General features: G+C 64.0%; 4 non-coding genes across 4 annotated transcripts; all 4 read right to left on the bottom strand.

Moving 5' to 3' along the window:
- Positions 1-3,535: 3,535 nt before the first annotated feature.
- On the bottom strand, positions 3,536-3,654 carry LOC142873951 (5S ribosomal RNA). The gene has a single exon (XR_012921923.1). It is a non-coding gene; the product is annotated as a 5S ribosomal RNA (ribosomal RNA).
- A 3,536-nt stretch (positions 3,655-7,190) lies between these two features.
- LOC142873950 (5S ribosomal RNA) lies at positions 7,191-7,309 on the bottom strand. The gene has a single exon (XR_012921922.1). It is a non-coding gene; the product is annotated as a 5S ribosomal RNA (ribosomal RNA).
- A 3,515-nt stretch (positions 7,310-10,824) lies between these two features.
- On the bottom strand, positions 10,825-10,943 carry LOC142873949 (5S ribosomal RNA). Its single transcript, XR_012921921.1, has one exon. It is a non-coding gene; the product is annotated as a 5S ribosomal RNA (ribosomal RNA).
- A 3,550-nt stretch (positions 10,944-14,493) lies between these two features.
- Positions 14,494-14,612, bottom strand: LOC142873948 (5S ribosomal RNA). The gene has a single exon (XR_012921920.1). It is a non-coding gene; the product is annotated as a 5S ribosomal RNA (ribosomal RNA).
- Positions 14,613-17,973: the final 3,361 nt, after the last annotated feature.

The raw sequence follows: 17,973 nt of genomic DNA, 5'->3' as shown, positions 1-17,973 counted from the left end.
GGCGGAGGGCGCCCCTGCCCCGCTCAAGAAGCCGAGCCTCTCTGCACTTCCCCGCCGCCTCCTCCCGCCCCAGGCCCCGCACCGGCGCTGACCCGCGCCGGGCCGGGCCTGTTGAGTTCACCGGCCGGGTCCGGCGGGCTCCGAGGGACGGGGGTGACAGGCGGGGCGGGGCGGGGCGGGCAGGGAGCGGTGGGCCGGGGTGGGGGGCTGTCTCTCTATACACACACAAACACACACACACACACACTCACACTCACTCACTCACACTCACACAAGATGCGCCTCCACGGCTGGACTCGCCAAGGTGGAGACCTTCCAGCCCCCTTCCTCTCCTCGCCTGGCCTCCTTCCCCTACCCGCCCCCCACCCCCAGCTCGTGGCCGCCCCCGCCGCCGCCGCAGCCGCCGCCGATTGCGCACGCGCGGATCGCCCGCCCTTTGACCCCAGGCAGGGGCCGCCCTCCCCGACAACCCCTTTCAGCTGGGCCCCCCACCCTGTGGGTGGGCTGCCGCCTATTCCCCCGGGCCCGGGCTGGGGCACAGCGCATGGGGGAGGGGAGCGAGTGTATGGGGCGTCTCTCTCTCTCTCTAGGGATGTGTCCCATGGGTGGGGTGGCGTGGTTTGTGGGGCGCTGAAGAAATCAGTCCCCTCCATCTCCTACCTCTGGAAAACGCCCAAGCCCTTGGAGAACTGCCGGCAACGCGACCGGGGGGGGGGGGGGGGGGGGGGGGGGGCCGGGACCCTCCTCTGCGTCCTCCTGTGGCCCAGTCCAAGGGGCCTGGGCCTGGCCGGGGCTGCATTGGACCCCGACCACCCTGGCGTGTGGACTCGCTAAAAATCGGCGATTAGATATTGGATTCCAGCTTCATTGAGGTCATTTCACTAATGAGTGCACCGGAAAGAGTTTCCTAATCCATCTGTGAGGGTGGCAACTGAAAGAGAATTTGAAAGCTGACAGAATAGGCGAGGAAAGGCATAGGAGATTTCCACACCCAGTAAGGAAGCCTTTCCCGAAATGGAAGAAAGAAACGAGCAAACAGAAACACCGGTAGCCCGCCAGGATCAGAGTCTGCCCCCGAGAGAAAGTACCCTGACCAGGTTCACCCGTGGGTGGGTGGCGAGCTAGCGGCATTCAGAAGAGCGAGGCCCGCAGTCTGTGCAGAAGACACCTGCACTCGGGTGTGTGTGGCGGCACGATTCACAAGCAGCTCCAGATGTTAAGCCAAGGAGAAGCCAGGGAGTTCCCAACGCCCCAGGTGTCCTCAGCCCACGACTGGCTGCTGGGGGAATGCGAAGCCCGGCTCCTTGTCTCAGAGCGGGACAACCAGGAGGTGTGACGTACACCCCGGGGTTCCCAGGAGGATCAGGCTGAAGCTGGGACTTGGCCTGAAAGTGTCCCCTCGCATGGCCACCCCCTTCCCCTTCCTGCTCCTCTACTCCTGGTGCCCCTCCATCCAGGGGCCAGACCTTAAAGAGTCACCCGCAAGAGAATCCTGGTCCCAAAGGAGCCTTCTGGGGGACCCGTGCTGAGAGAGGTTGTGGGCATGGCCCGCTGGGGCTCTGCCCGACCCAGGGCTGAGAGATGCAACCTCCCAGCTCTGGGTCCCTGCAGGGGAAGCGTTGGCAAGCACAGGGCCAGTCCTCCAAAGGCCCAGGTGCAGGGAGCCCAGGCCAAGCAGCCTGTGGAAGAAGCCACCCCGGGAAGACGACTGCAGGCCACGGCCCTTCCCACCTCCTCCTCCTCCTCCTCCTGCTCCTCCACCCCCCCCCGACCTCCCACCCCCCACCCCCGACATGGCGCAGGGCTCAGAGACACCTCAGACACTTGCTACCCAAAGTGCAAAGGGCATCAGTTGCTCCTCCAAACCCCCCCCCCTGCCCAGCAGACCGCGTTGTCCAGCCAGCCCCCGGGCCTCCCTGGGGTGCCCAGCACAAAAGTGCAGACAACCACCGGACCCTCAATCTCAGTTTTCGGATGTTTTTGCCACTCTAAGGACCCGCAGGCCAGCTGGGCCTTCTGGCAGGACAGAGAGCCCCGGAATCCGACGTGGAGAGCTGGGTGTACGTCCCCACGAGGCTCCGCGGCTCTCCCCTTGCGGGGGGGGGGGGAAAGCAGCCACGGGGCCTCAGAGAAGACACCAGGCTGGGCGCCCGCCCCACAGTGGGGGCACGTCCCCCGCAGGCCACTTAGCGACGGCCGCCGGCCGGCGGACGGTTGGGTGGCGCGAGACGCTGCGGCCGCCCTGCTACCGGGTTCCTGGGAGGGCGTCCTGGAACCAGCGTCCACACCAAGCCCTTGGAAGGCCCAGGCGACGGAGGAGCCCCGTCAGGCAGGGGCCGAGGACGGTGACGGCCCGGGCGGGGAGGAGCGTGTCAGGCAGGGGCAGAGGACGGTGACAGGTGACAGGCCGGGCGGGAAGGAGTCAGTCAGGCAGGGGCCGAGGAGGAGACGGGCTGGGTAAGGGTTAGGGTTAGAGTCAGGGCACAAGTCACAATCGCAAAGACCTGGAAGCGACCCGAGTGCCCATCGACCCACGAGTGCGTAAATGAAATGTGGCGCGTGGACACCACGGAGTGCTATTCAGCTAGGAGGAGCAGCGGTGAGAGGGCACCTCTCGTGGTTCTCCTGGCCAGAGCTGGAACCCGTTCCAGTAAGCCAGGTAGCCCAAGAATGGACACACGAGCACCACGTGCTCGCGCTCACCAGCAAATGGGTACGAACCGATGGACACCTAAGTGGACACAGAGGAATCACCTTCATCGGGTGGGTGTCGGGCGGGTGGGGGGAGGGGATGGGCATACACCTCCATTAGGAATGGGGTGGGTGCGCACCGACTGGGGGATGGGCGCACTTGAGGCTCTGACCCGAGGGGGGAGGCAGGGAGAGGGCAACGTACCCGACCCTAACATTGGTACCCCCACAATACGCTGGAACGACATCAGAGGTAAATGAATAAGAACACAGGGGGGAGGGGGGCACGGGCAAGACATGTCACCTTAATACTTGGACTCCCATCATCTGCTTGAAAAGAGAGAGAAAAGAAAATGCAATCATAGAGATAAGAGACACTTTTTAAAGATAATGAATCCGAAGAGAAAAGTAAAAGGAGGCCTGTGGAGCAGGTCTGGGTGTGACTCCGGATCCCCCAACATCAGGTGCCACCACCAAAGATTCCTACGTGTAGCCCATAGAACCCCAAAAGCAACGGGACGAGTTCTGGTCACATACTCCCTCCAAATGACATCCTGGCCTTCTTCTGGAACTCCCTCCCCTCTCAGACTCTCAAGGTTTCCTCCAGCGTGTCGGTTCCCACAGAGCAGACCTTTGGTCTGAGACCTGACAGTCCAGAAGCCACGCATGCTGCCGCGTGACGGCGGTGTCGCGGCTTGGGACAAGAGGAGGCCCCACGGTGCGGGCTGGGGCGCCAGGCACCGCGGCGGGCGCTGAGGGTGGGGGTGACCCCCACCCCGGGCCGCCGCCTCGCTCCCAGAGAGGGGACAGAACAGGAGGCAAAACAAAAAAAAAAAAAAGAAGAAGCCGACGGCACCCGGTATTCCCAGGCGGTCTCCCATCCAAGTACTAACCAGGCCCGACCCTGCTTAGCTTCCCAGACCAGACGAGGTCGGGCGCGTTCAGGGTGGTGTGGCCCTAGACGGCGGAGGGCGCCCCTGCCCCGCTCAAGAAGCCGAGCCTCTCTGCACTTCCCCGCCGCCTCCTCCCGCCCCAGGCCCCGCACCGGCGCTGACCCGCGCCGGGCCGGGCCTGTTGAGTTCACCGGCCGGGTCCGGCGGGCTCCGAGGGACGGGGGTGACAGGCGGGGCGGGGCGGGGCGGGCAGGGAGCGGTGGGCCGGGGTGGGGGGCTGTCTCTCTATACACACACAAACACACACACACACACACTCACACTCACTCACTCACACTCACACAAGATGCGCCTCCACGGCTGGACTCGCCAAGGTGGAGACCTTCCAGCCCCCTTCCTCTCCTCGCCTGGCCTCCTTCCCCTACCCGCCCCCCACCCCCAGCTCGTGGCCGCCCCCGCCGCCGCCCGCCGCCGCCGATTGCGCACGCGCGGATCGCCCGCCCTTTGACCCCAGGCAGGGGCCGCCCTCCCCGACAACCCCTTTCAGCTGGGCCCCCCACCCTGTGGGTGGGCTGCCGCCTATTCCCCCGGGCCCGGGCTGGGGCACAGCGCATGGGGGAGGGGAGCGAGTGTATGGGGCGTCTCTCTCTCTCTCTAGGGATGTGTCCCATGGGTGGGGTGGCGTGGTTTGTGGGGCGCTGAAGAAATCAGTCCCCTCCATCTCCTACCTCTGGAAAACGCCCAAGCCCTTGGAGAACTGCCGGCAACGCGACCGGGGGGGGGGGGGGGGCCGGGACCCTCCTCTGCGTCCTCCTGTGGCCCAGTCCAAGGGGCCTGGGCCTGGCCGGGGCTGCATTGGACCCCGACCACCCTGGCGTGTGGACTCGCTAAAAATCGGCGATTAGATATTGGATTCCAGCTTCATTGAGGTCATTTCACTAATGAGTGCACCGGAAAGAGTTTCCTAATCCATCTGTGAGGGTGGCAACTGAAAGAGAATTTGAAAGCTGACAGAATAGGCGAGGAAAGGCATAGGAGATTTCCACACCCAGTAAGGAAGCCTTTCCCGAAATGGAAGAAAGAAACGAGCAAACAGAAACACCGGTAGCCCGCCAGGATCAGAGTCTGCCCCCGAGAGAAAGTACCCTGACCAGGTTCACCCGTGGGTGGGTGGCGAGCTAGCGGCATTCAGAAGAGCGAGGCCCGCAGTCTGTGCAGAAGACACCTGCACTCGGGTGTGTGTGGCGGCACGATTCACAAGCAGCTCCAGATGTTAAGCCAAGGAGAAGCCAGGGAGTTCCCAACGCCCCAGGTGTCCTCAGCCCACGACTGGCTGCTGGGGGAATGCGAAGCCCGGCTCCTTGTCTCAGAGCGGGACAACCAGGAGGTGTGACGTACACCCCGGGGTTCCCAGGAGGATCAGGCTGAAGCTGGGACTTGGCCTGAAAGTGTCCCCTCGCATGGCCACCCCCTTCCCCTTCCTGCTCCTCTACTCCTGGTGCCCCTCCATCCAGGGGCCAGACCTTAAAGAGTCACCCGCAAGAGAATCCTGGTCCCAAAGGAGCCTTCTGGGGGACCCGTGCTGAGAGAGGTTGTGGGCATGGCCCGCTGGGGCTCTGCCCGACCCAGGGCTGAGAGATGCAACCTCCCAGCTCTGGGTCCCTGCAGGGGAAGCGTTGGCAAGCACAGGGCCAGTCCTCCAAAGGCCCAGGTGCAGGGAGCCCAGGCCAAGCAGCCTGTGGAAGAAGCCACCCCGGGAAGACGACTGCAGGCCACGGCCCTTCCCACCTCCTCCTCCTCCTCCTCCTGCTCCTCCACCCCCCCCCGACCTCCCACCCCCCACCCCCGACATGGCGCAGGGCTCAGAGACACCTCAGACACTTGCTACCCAAAGTGCAAAGGGCATCAGTTGCTCCTCCAAACCCCCCCCCCTGCCCAGCAGACCGCGTTGTCCAGCCAGCCCCCGGGCCTCCCTGGGGTGCCCAGCACAAAAGTGCAGACAACCACCGGACCCTCAATCTCAGTTTTCGGATGTTTTTGCCACTCTAAGGACCCGCAGGCCAGCTGGGCCTTCTGGCAGGACAGAGAGCCCCGGAATCCGACGTGGAGAGCTGGGTGTACGTCCCCACGAGGAGGCGGTCCCCACCTCCGCGGCTCTCCCCTTGCGGGGGGGGGGGGGAAAGCAGCCACGGGGCCTCAGAGAAGACACCAGGCTGGGCGCCCGCCCCACAGTGGGGGCACGTCCCCCGCAGGCCACTTAGCGACGGCCGCCGGCCGGCGGACGGTTGGGTGGCGCGAGACGCTGCGGCCGCCCTGCTACCGGGTTCCTGGGAGGGCGTCCTGGAACCAGCGTCCACACCAAGCCCTTGGAAGGCCCAGGCGACGGAGGAGCCCCGTCAGGCAGGGGCCGAGGACGGTGACGGCCCGGGCGGGGAGGAGCGTGTCAGGCAGGGGCAGAGGACGGTGACAGGTGACAGGCCGGGCGGGAAGGAGTCAGTCAGGCAGGGGCCGAGGAGGAGACGGGCTGGGTAAGGGTTAGGGTTAGAGTCAGGGCACAAGTCACAATCGCAAAGACCTGGAAGCGACCCGAGTGCCCATCGACCCACGAGTGCGTAAATGAAATGTGGCGCGTGGACACCACGGAGTGCTATTCAGCTAGGAGGAGCAGCGGTGAGAGGGCACCTCTCGTGGTTCTCCTGGCCAGAGCTGGAACCCGTTCCAGTAAGCCAGGTAGCCCAAGAATGGACACACGAGCACCACGTGCTCGCGCTCACCAGCAAATGGGTACGAACCGATGGACACCTAAGTGGACACAGAGGAATCACCTTCATCGGGTGGGTGTCGGGCGGGTGGGGGGAGGGGATGGGCATACACCTCCATTAGGAATGGGGTGGGTGCGCACCGACTGGGGGATGGGCGCACTTGAGGCTCTGACCCGAGGGGGGAGGCAGGGAGAGGGCAACGTACCCGACCCTAACATTGGTACCCCCACAATACGCTGGAACGACATCAGAGGTAAATGAATAAGAACACAGGGGGGAGGGGGGCACGGGCAAGACATGTCACCTTAATACTTGGACTCCCATCATCTGCTTGAAAAGAGAGAGAAAAGAAAATGCAATCATAGAGATAAGAGACACTTTTTAAAGATAATGAATCCGAAGAGAAAAGTAAAAGGAGGCCTGTGGAGCAGGTCTGGGTGTGACTCCGGATCCCCCAACATCAGGTGCCACCACCAAAGATTCCTACGTGTAGCCCATAGAACCCCAAAAGCAACGGGACGAGTTCTGGTCACATACTCCCTCCAAATGACATCCTGGCCTTCTTCTGGAACTCCCTCCCCTCTCAGACTCTCAAGGTTTCCTCCAGCGTGTCGGTTCCCACAGAGCAGACCTTTGGTCTGAGACCTGACAGTCCAGAAGCCACGCATGCTGCCGCGTGACGGCGGTGTCGCGGCTTGGGACAAGAGGAGGCCCCACGGTGCGGGCTGGGGCGCCAGGCACCGCGGCGGGCGCTGAGGGTGGGGGTGACCCCCACCCCGGGCCGCCGCCTCGCTCCCAGAGAGGGGACAGAACAGGAGGCAAAACAAAAAAAAAAAAAAGAAGAAGCCGACGGCACCCGGTATTCCCAGGCGGTCTCCCATCCAAGTACTAACCAGGCCCGACCCTGCTTAGCTTCCCAGACCAGACGAGGTCGGGCGCGTTCAGGGTGGTGTGGCCCTAGACGGCGGAGGGCGCCCCTGCCCCGCTCAAGAAGCCGAGCCTCTCTGCACTTCCCCGCCGCCTCCTCCCGCCCCAGGCCCCGCACCGGCGCTGACCCGCGCCGGGCCGGGCCTGTTGAGTTCACCGGCCGGGTCCGGCGGGCTCCGAGGGACGGGGGTGACAGGCGGGGCGGGGCGGGGCGGGCAGGGAGCGGTGGGCCGGGGTGGGGGGCTGTCTCTCTATACACACACAAACACACACACACACACACTCACACTCACTCACTCACACTCACACAAGATGCGCCTCCACGGCTGGACTCGCCAAGGTGGAGACCTTCCAGCCCCCTTCCTCTCCTCGCCTGGCCTCCTTCCCCTACCCGCCCCCCACCCCCAGCTCGTGGCCGCCCCCGCCGCCGCCCGCCGCCGCCGATTGCGCACGCGCGGATCGCCCGCCCTTTGACCCCAGGCAGGGGCCGCCCTCCCCGACAACCCCTTTCAGCTGGGCCCCCCACCCTGTGGGTGGGCTGCCGCCTATTCCCCCGGGCCCGGGCTGGGGCACAGCGCATGGGGGAGGGGAGCGAGTGTATGGGGCGTCTCTCTCTCTCTCTAGGGATGTGTCCCATGGGTGGGGTGGCGTGGTTTGTGGGGCGCTGAAGAAATCAGTCCCCTCCATCTCCTACCTCTGGAAAACGCCCAAGCCCTTGGAGAACTGCCGGCAACGCGACCGGGGGGGGGGGGGGGGGGGGGGGGGGGCCGGGACCCTCCTCTGCGTCCTCCTGTGGCCCAGTCCAAGGGGCCTGGGCCTGGCCGGGGCTGCATTGGACCCCGACCACCCTGGCGTGTGGACTCGCTAAAAATCGGCGATTAGATATTGGATTCCAGCTTCATTGAGGTCATTTCACTAATGAGTGCACCGGAAAGAGTTTCCTAATCCATCTGTGAGGGTGGCAACTGAAAGAGAATTTGAAAGCTGACAGAATAGGCGAGGAAAGGCATAGGAGATTTCCACACCCAGTAAGGAAGCCTTTCTCGAAATGGAAGAAAGAAACGAGCAAACAGAAACACCGGTAGCCCGCCAGGATCAGAGTCTGCCCCCGAGAGAAAGTACCCTGACCAGGTTCACCCGTGGGTGGGTGGCGAGCTAGCGGCATTCAGAAGAGCGAGGCCCGCAGTCTGTGCAGAAGACACCTGCACTCGGGTGTGTGTGGCGGCACGATTCACAAGCAGCTCCAGATGTTAAGCCAAGGAGAAGCCAGGGAGTTCCCAACGCCCCAGGTGTCCTCAGCCCACGACTGGCTGCTGGGGGAATGCGAAGCCCGGCTCCTTGTCTCAGAGCGGGACAACCAGGAGGTGTGACGTACACCCCGGGGTTCCCAGGAGGATCAGGCTGAAGCTGGGACTTGGCCTGAAAGTGTCCCCTCGCATGGCCACCCCCTTCCCCTTCCTGCTCCTCTACTCCTGGTGCCCCTCCATCCAGGGGCCAGACCTTAAAGAGTCACCCGCAAGAGAATCCTGGTCCCAAAGGAGCCTTCTGGGGGACCCGTGCTGAGAGAGGTTGTGGGCATGGCCCGCTGGGGCTCTGCCCGACCCAGGGCTGAGAGATGCAACCTCCCAGCTCTGGGTCCCTGCAGGGGAAGCGTTGGCAAGCACAGGGCCAGTCCTCCAAAGGCCCAGGTGCAGGGAGCCCAGGCCAAGCAGCCTGTGGAAGAAGCCACCCCGGGAAGACGACTGCAGGCCACGGCCCTTCCCACCTCCTCCTCCTCCTCCTCCTGCTCCTCCACCCCCCCCCCGACCTCCCACCCCCCACCCCCGACATGGCGCAGGGCTCAGAGACACCTCAGACACTTGCTACCCAAAGTGCAAAGGGCATCAGTTGCTCCTCCAAACCCCCCCCCCCCTGCCCAGCAGACCGCGTTGTCCAGCCAGCCCCCGGGCCTCCCTGGGGTGCCCAGCACAAAAGTGCAGACAACCACCGGACCCTCAATCTCAGTTTTCGGATGTTTTTGCCACTCTAAGGACCCGCAGGCCAGCTGGGCCTTCTGGCAGGACAGAGAGCCCCGGAATCCGACGTGGAGAGCTGGGTGTACGTCCCCACGAGGAGGCGGTCCCCACCTCCGCGGCTCTCCCCTTGCGGGGGGGGGGGGAAAGCAGCCACGGGGCCTCAGAGAAGACACCAGGCTGGGCGCCCGCCCCACAGTGGGGGCACGTCCCCCGCAGGCCACTTAGCGACGGCCGCCGGCCGGCGGACGGTTGGGTGGCGCGAGACGCTGCGGCCGCCCTGCTACCGGGTTCCTGGGAGGGCGTCCTGGAACCAGCGTCCACACCAAGCCCTTGGAAGGCCCAGGCGACGGAGGAGCCCCGTCAGGCAGGGGCCGAGGACGGTGACGGCCCGGGCGGGGAGGAGCGTGTCAGGCAGGGGCAGAGGACGGTGACAGGCCGGGCGGGAAGGAGTCAGTCAGGCAGGGGCCGAGGAGGAGACGGGCTGGGTAAGGGTTAGGGTTAGAGTCAGGGCACAAGTCACAATCGCAAAGACCTGGAAGCGACCCGAGTGCCCATCGACCCACGAGTGCGTAAATGAAATGTGGCGCGTGGACACCACGGAGTGCTATTCAGCTAGGAGGAGCAGCGGTGAGAGGGCACCTCTCGTGGTTCTCCTGGCCAGAGCTGGAACCCGTTCCAGTAAGCCAGGTAGCCCAAGAATGGACACACGAGCACCACGTGCTCGCGCTCACCAGCAAATGGGTACGAACCGATGGACACCTAAGTGGACACAGAGGAATCACCTTCATCGGGTGGGTGTCGGGCGGGTGGGGGGAGGGGATGGGCATACACCTCCATTAGGAATGGGGTGGGTGCGCACCGACTGGGGGATGGGCGCACTTGAGGCTCTGACCCGAGGGGGGAGGCAGGGAGAGGGCAACGTACCCGACCCTAACATTGGTACCCCCACAATACGCTGGAACGACATCAGAGGTAAATGAATAAGAACACAGGGGGGAGGGGGGCACGGGCAACACATGTCACCTTAATACTTGGACTCCCATCATCTGCTTGAAAAGAGAGAGAAAAGAAAATGCAATCATAGAGATAAGAGACACTTTTTAAAGATAATGAATCCGAAGAGAAAAGTAAAAGGAGGCCTGTGGAGCAGGTCTGGGTGTGACTCCGGATCCCCCAACATCAGGTGCCACCAAACCCCAAAAGCAACGGGACGAGTTCTGGTCACATACTCCCTCCAAATGACATCCTGGCCTTCTTCTGGAACTCCCTCCCCTCTCAGACTCTCAAGGTTTCCTCCAGCGTGTCGGTTCCCACAGAGCAGACCTTTGGTCTGAGACCTGACAGTCCAGAAGCCACGCATGCTGCCGCGTGACGGCGGTGTCGCGGCTTGGGACAAGAGGAGGCCCCACGGTGCGGGCTGGGGCGCCAGGCACCGCGGCGGGCGCTGAGGGTGGGGGTGACCCCCACCCCGGGCCGCCGCCTCGCTCCCAGAGAGGGGACAGAACAGGAGGCAAAACAAAAAAAAAAAAAAGAAGAAGCCGACGGCACCCGGTATTCCCAGGCGGTCTCCCATCCAAGTACTAACCAGGCCCGACCCTGCTTAGCTTCCCAGACCAGACGAGGTCGGGCGCGTTCAGGGTGGTGTGGCCCTAGACGGCGGAGGGCGCCCCTGCCCCGCTCAAGAAGCCGAGCCTCTCTGCACTTCCCCGCCGCCTCCTCCCGCCCCAGGCCCCGCACCGGCGCTGACCCGCGCCGGGCCGGGCCTGTTGAGTTCACCGGCCGGGTCCGGCGGGCTCCGAGGGACGGGGGTGACAGGCGGGGCGGGGCGGGGCGGGCAGGGAGCGGTGGGCCGGGGTGGGGGGCTGTCTCTCTATACACACACAAACACACACACACACACACTCACACTCACTCACTCACACTCACACAAGATGCGCCTCCACGGCTGGACTCGCCAAGGTGGAGACCTTCCAGCCCCCTTCCTCTCCTCGCCTGGCCTCCTTCCCCTACCCGCCCCCCACCCCCAGCTCGTGGCCGCCCCCGCCGCCGCCGCCGCCGCCGCCGCAGCCGCCGCCGATTGCGCACGCGCGGATCGCCCGCCCTTTGACCCCAGGCAGGGGCCGCCCTCCCCGACAACCCCTTTCAGCTGGGCCCCCCACCCTGTGGGTGGGCTGCCGCCTATTCCCCCGGGCCCGGGCTGGGGCACAGCGCATGGGGGAGGGGAGCGAGTGTATGGGGCGTCTCTCTCCCTCTCTAGGGATGTGTCCCATGGGTGGGGTGGCGTGGTTTGTGGGGCGCTGAAGAAATCAGTCCCCTCCATCTCCTACCTCTGGAAAACGCCCAAGCCCTTGGAGAACTGCCGGCAACGCGACCGGGGGGGGGGGGGGGGCCGGGACCCTCCTCTGCGTCCTCCTGTGGCCCAGTCCAAGGGGCCTGGGCCTGGCCGGGGCTGCATTGGACCCCGACCACCCTGGCGTGTGGACTCGCTAAAAATCGGCGATTAGATATTGGATTCCAGCTTCATTGAGGTCATTTCACTAATGAGTGCACCGGAAAGAGTTTCCTAATCCATCTGTGAGGGTGGCAACTGAAAGAGAATTTGAAAGCTGACAGAATAGGCGAGGAAAGGCATAGGAGATTTCCACACCCAGTAAGGAAAAGCCTTTCCCGAAATGGAAGAAAGAAACGAGCAAACAGAAACACCGGTAGCCCGCCAGGATCAGAGTCTGCCCCCGAGAGAAAGTACCCTGACCAGGTTCACCCGTGGGTGGGTGGCGAGCTAGCGGCATTCAGAAGAGCGAGGCCCGCAGTCTGTGCAGAAGACACCTGCACTCGGGTGTGTGTGGCGGCACGATTCACAAGCAGCTCCAGATGTTAAGCCAAGGAGAAGCCAGGGAGTTCCCAACGCCCCAGGTGTCCTCAGCCCACGACTGGCTGCTGGGGGAATGCGAAGCCCGGCTCCTTGTCTCAGAGCGGGACAACCAGGAGGTGTGACGTACACCCCGGGGTTCCCAGGAGGATCAGGCTGAAGCTGGGACTTGGCCTGAAAGTGTCCCCTCGCATGGCCACCCCCTTCCCCTTCCTGCTCCTCTACTCCTGGTGCCCCTCCATCCAGGGGCCAGACCTTAAAGAGTCACCCGCAAGAGAATCCTGGTCCCAAAGGAGCCTTCTGGGGGACCCGTGCTGAGAGAGGTTGTGGGCATGGCCCGCTGGGGCTCTGCCCGACCCAGGGCTGAGAGATGCAACCTCCCAGCTCTGGGTCCCTGCAGGGGAAGCGTTGGCAAGCACAGGGCCAGTCCTCCAAAGGCCCAGGTGCAGGGAGCCCAGGCCAAGCAGCCTGTGGAAGAAGCCACCCCGGGAAGACGACTGCAGGCCACGGCCCTTCCCACCTCCTCCTCCTCCTCCTCCTGCTCCTCCACCCCCCCGACCTCCCACCCCCCACCCCCGACATGGCGCAGGGCTCAGAGACACCTCAGACACTTGCTACCCAAAGTGCAAAGGGCATCAGTTGCTCCTCCAAACCCCCCCCCCCTGCCCAGCAGACCGCGTTGTCCAGCCAGCCCCCGGGCCTCCCTGGGGTGCCCAGCACAAAAGTGCAGACAACCACCGGACCCTCAATCTCAGTTTTCGGATGTTTTTGCCACTCTAAGGACCCGCAGGCCAGCTGGGCCTTCTGGCAGGACAGAGAGCCCCGGAATCCGACGTGGAGAGCTGGGTGTACGTCCCCACGAGGAGGCGGTCCCCACCTCCGCGGCTCTCCCCTTGCGGGGGGGGGGGGAAAGCAGCCACGGGGCCTCAGAGAAGACACCAGGCTGGGCGCCCGCCCCACAGTGGGGGCACGTCCCCCGCAGGCCACTTAGCGACGGCCGCCGGCCGGCGGACGGTTGGGTGGCGCGAGACGCTGCGGCCGCCCTGCTACCGGGTTCCTGGGAGGGCGTCCTGGAACCAGCGTCCACACCAAGCCCTTGGAAGGCCCAGGCGACGGAGGAGCCCCGTCAGGCAGGGGCCGAGGACGGTGACGGCCCGGGCGGGGAGGAGCGTGTCAGGCAGGGGCAGAGGACGGTGACAGGTGACAGGCCGGGCGGGAAGGAGTCAGTCAGGCAGGGGCCGAGGAGGAGACGGGCTGGGTAAGGGTTAGGGTTAGAGTCAGGGCACAAGTCACAATCGCAAAGACCTGGAAGCGACCCGAGTGCCCATCGACCCACGAGTGCGTAAATGAAATGTGGCGCGTGGACACCACGGAGTGCTATTCAGCTAGGAGGAGCAGCGGTGAGAGGGCACCTCTCGTGGTTCTCCTGGCCAGAGCTGGAACCCGTTCCAGTAAGCCAGGTAGCCCAAGAATGGACACACGAGCACCACGTGCTCGCGCTCACCAGCAAATGGGTACGAACCGATGGACACCTAAGTGGACACAGAGGAATCACCTTCATCGGGTGGGTGTCGGGCGGGTGGGGGGAGGGGATGGGCATACACCTCCATTAGGAATGGGGTGGGTGCGCACCGACTGGGGGATGGGCGCACTTGAGGCTCTGACCCGAGGGGGGAGGCAGGGAGAGGGCAACGTACCCGACCCTAACATTGGTACCCCCACAATACGCTGGAACGACATCAGAGGTAAATGAATAAGAACACAGGGGGGAGGGGGGCACGGGCAACACATGTCACCTTAATACTTGGACTCCCATCATCTGCTTGAAAAGAGAGAGAAAAGAAAATGCAATCATAGAGATAAGAGACACTTTTTAAAGATAATGAATCCGAAGAGAAAAGTAAAAGGAGGCCTGTGGAGCAGGTCTGGGTGTGACTCCGGATCCCCCAACATCAGGTGCCACCACCAAAGATTCCTACGTGTAGCCCATAGAACCCCAAAAGCAACGGGACGAGTTCTGGTCACATACTCCCTCCAAATGACATCCTGGCCTTCTTCTGGAACTCCCTCCCCTCTCAGACTCTCAAGGTTTCCTCCAGCGTGTCGGTTCCCACAGAGCAGACCTTTGGTCTGAGACCTGACAGTCCAGAAGCCACGCATGCTGCCGCGTGACGGCGGTGTCGCGGCTTGGGACAAGAGGAGGCCCCACGGTGCGGGCTGGGGCGCCAGGCACCGCGGCGGGCGCTGAGGGTGGGGGTGACCCCCACCCCGGGCCGCCGCCTCGCTCCCAGAGAGGGGACAGAACAGGAGGCAAAACAAAAAAAAAAAAAAGAAGAAGCCGACGGCACCCGGTATTCCCAGGCGGTCTCCCATCCAAGTACTAACCAGGCCCGACCCTGCTTAGCTTCCCAGACCAGACGAGGTCGGGCGCGTTCAGGGTGGTGTGGCCCTAGACGGCGGAGGGCGCCCCTGCCCCGCTCAAGAAGCCGAGCCTCTCTGCACTTCCCCGCCGCCTCCTCCCGCCCCAGGCCCCGCACCGGCGCTGACCCGCGCCGGGCCGGGCCTGTTGAGTTCACCGGCCGGGTCCGGCGGGCTCCGAGGGACGGGGGTGACAGGCGGGGCGGGGCGGGGCGGGCAGGGAGCGGTGGGCCGGGGTGGGGGGCTGTCTCTCTATACACACACAAACACACACACACACACACTCACACTCACTCACTCACACTCACACAAGATGCGCCTCCACGGCTGGACTCGCCAAGGTGGAGACCTTCCAGCCCCCTTCCTCTCCTCGCCTGGCCTCCTTCCCCTACCCGCCCCCCACCCCCAGCTCGTGGCCGCCCCCGCCGCCGCCGCCGCCGCCGCCGCAGCCGCCGCCGATTGCGCACGCGCGGATCGCCCGCCCTTTGACCCCAGGCAGGGGCCGCCCTCCCCGACAACCCCTTTCAGCTGGGCCCCCCACCCTGTGGGTGGGCTGCCGCCTATTCCCCCGGGCCCGGGCTGGGGCACAGCGCATGGGGGAGGGGAGCGAGTGTATGGGGCGTCTCTCTCCCTCTCTAGGGATGTGTCCCATGGGTGGGGTGGCGTGGTTTGTGGGGCGCTGAAGAAATCAGTCCCCTCCATCTCCTACCTCTGGAAAACGCCCAAGCCCTTGGAGAACTGCCGGCAACGCGACCGGGGGGGGGGGGGGGGGGCCGGGACCCTCCTCTGCGTCCTCCTGTGGCCCAGTCCAAGGGGCCTGGGCCTGGCCGGGGCTGCATTGGACCCCGACCACCCTGGCGTGTGGACTCGCTAAAAATCGGCGATTAGATATTGGATTCCAGCTTCATTGAGGTCATTTCACTAATGAGTGCACCGGAAAGAGTTTCCTAATCCATCTGTGAGGGTGGCAACTGAAAGAGAATTTGAAAGCTGACAGAATAGGCGAGGAAAGGCATAGGAGATTTCCACACCCAGTAAGGAAGCCTTTCCCGAAATGGAAGAAAGAAACGAGCAAACAGAAACACCGGTAGCCCGCCAGGATCAGAGTCTGCCCCCGAGAGAAAGTACCCTGACCAGGTTCACCCGTGGGTGGGTGGCGAGCTAGCGGCATTCAGAAGAGCGAGGCCCGCAGTCTGTGCAGAAGACACCTGCACTCGGGTGTGTGTGGCGGCACGATTCACAAGCAGCTCCAGATGTTAAGCCAAGGAGAAGCCAGGGAGTTCCCAACGCCCCAGGTGTCCTCAGCCCACGACTGGCTGCTGGGGGAATGCGAAGCCCGGCTCCTTGTCTCAGAGCGGGACAACCAGGAGGTGTGACGTACACCCCGGGGTTCCCAGGAGGATCAGGCTGAAGCTGGGACTTGGCCTGAAAGTGTCCCCTCGCATGGCCACCCCCTTCCCCTTCCTGCTCCTCTACTCCTGGTGCCCCTCCATCCAGGGGCCAGACCTTAAAGAGTCACCCGCAAGAGAATCCTGGTCCCAAAGGAGCCTTCTGGGGGACCCGTGCTGAGAGAGGTTGTGGGCATGGCCCGCTGGGGCTCTGCCCGACCCAGGGCTGAGAGATGCAACCTCCCAGCTCTGGGTCCCTGCAGGGGAAGCGTTGGCAAGCACAGGGCCAGTCCTCCAAAGGCCCAGGTGCAGGGAGCCCAGGCCAAGCAGCCTGTGGAAGAAGCCACCCCGGGAAGACGACTGCAGGCCACGGCCCTTCCCACCTCCTCCTCCTCCTCCTCCTGCTCCTCCACCCCCCCGACCTCCCACCCCCCACCCCCGACATGGCGCAGGGCTCAGAGACACCTCAGACACTTGCTACCCAAAGTGCAAAGGGCATCAGTTGCTCCTCCAAACCCCCCCCCCCTGCCCAGCAGACCGCGTTGTCCAGCCAGCCCCCGGGCCTCCCTGGGGTGCCCAGCACAAAAGTGCAGACAACCACCGGACCCTCAATCTCAGTTTTCGGATGTTTTTGCCACTCTAAGGACCCGCAGGCCAGCTGGGCCTTCTGGCAGGACAGAGAGCCCCGGAATCCGACGTGGAGAGCTGGGTGTACGTCCCCACGAGGAGGCGGTCCCCACCTCCGCGGCTCTCCCCTTGCGGGGGGGGGGGGAAAGCAGCCACGGGGCCTCAGAGAAGACACCAGGCTGGGCGCCCGCCCCACAGTGGGGGCACGTCCCCCGCAGGCCACTTAGCGACGGCCGCCGGCCGGCGGACGGTTGGGTGGCGCGAGACGCTGCGGCCGCCCTGCTACCGGGTTCCTGGGAGGGCGTCCTGGAACCAGCGTCCACACCAAGCCCTTGGAAGGCCCAGGCGACGGAGGAGCCCCGTCAGGCAGGGGCCGAGGACGGTGACGGCCCGGGCGGGGAGGAGCGTGTCAGGCAGGGGCAGAGGACGGTGACAGGCCGGGCGGGAAGGAGTCAGTCAGGCAGGGGCCGAGGAGGAGACGGGCTGGGTAAGGGTTAGGGTTAGAGTCAGGGCACAAGTCACAATCGCAAAGACCTGGAAGCGACCCGAGTGCCCATCGACCCACGAGTGCGTAAATGAAATGTGGCGCGTGGACACCACGGAGTGCTATTCAGCTAGGAGGAGCAGCGGTGAGAGGGCACCTCTCGTGGTTCTCCTGGCCAGAGCTGGAACCCGTTCCAGTAAGCCAGGTAGCCCAAGAATGGACACACGAGCACCACGTGCTCGCGCTCACCAGCAAATGGGTACGAACCGATGGACACCTAAGTGGACACAGAGGAATCACCTTCATCGGGTGGGTGTCGGGCGGGTGGGGGGAGGGGATGGGCATACACCTCCATTAGGAATGGGGTGGGTGCGCACCGACTGGGGGATGGGCGCACTTGAGGCTCTGACCCGAGGGGGGAGGCAGGGAGAGGGCAACGTACCCGACCCTAACATTGGTACCCCCACAATACGCTGGAACGACATCAGAGGTAAATGAATAAGAACACAGGGGGGAGGGGGGCACGGGCAACACATGTCACCTTAATACTTGGACTCCCATCATCTGCTTGAAAAGAGAGAGAAAAGAAAATGCAATCATAGAGATAAGAGACACTTTTTAAAGATAATGAATCCGAAGAGAAAAGTAAAAGGAGGCCTGTGGAGCAGGTCTGGGTGTGACTCCGGATCCCCCAACATCAGGTGCCACCACCAAAGATTCCTACGTGTAGCCCATAGAACCCCAAAAGCAACGGGACGAGTTCTGGTCACATACTCCCTCCAAATGACATCCTGGCCTTCTTCTGGAACTCCCTCCCCTCTCAGACTCTCAAGGTTTCCTCCAGCGTGTCGGTTCCCACAGAGCAGACCTTTGGTCTGAGACCTGACAGTCCAGAAGCC

The sequence above is a fragment of the Microcebus murinus genome, chromosome 11 (genome assembly GCF_040939455.1).
Source record: "Microcebus murinus isolate Inina chromosome 11, M.murinus_Inina_mat1.0, whole genome shotgun sequence".
Lineage (NCBI taxonomy): Eukaryota > Metazoa > Chordata > Mammalia > Primates > Cheirogaleidae > Microcebus > Microcebus murinus.
This window is presented reverse-complemented; position numbering and strand designations above follow the sequence as displayed.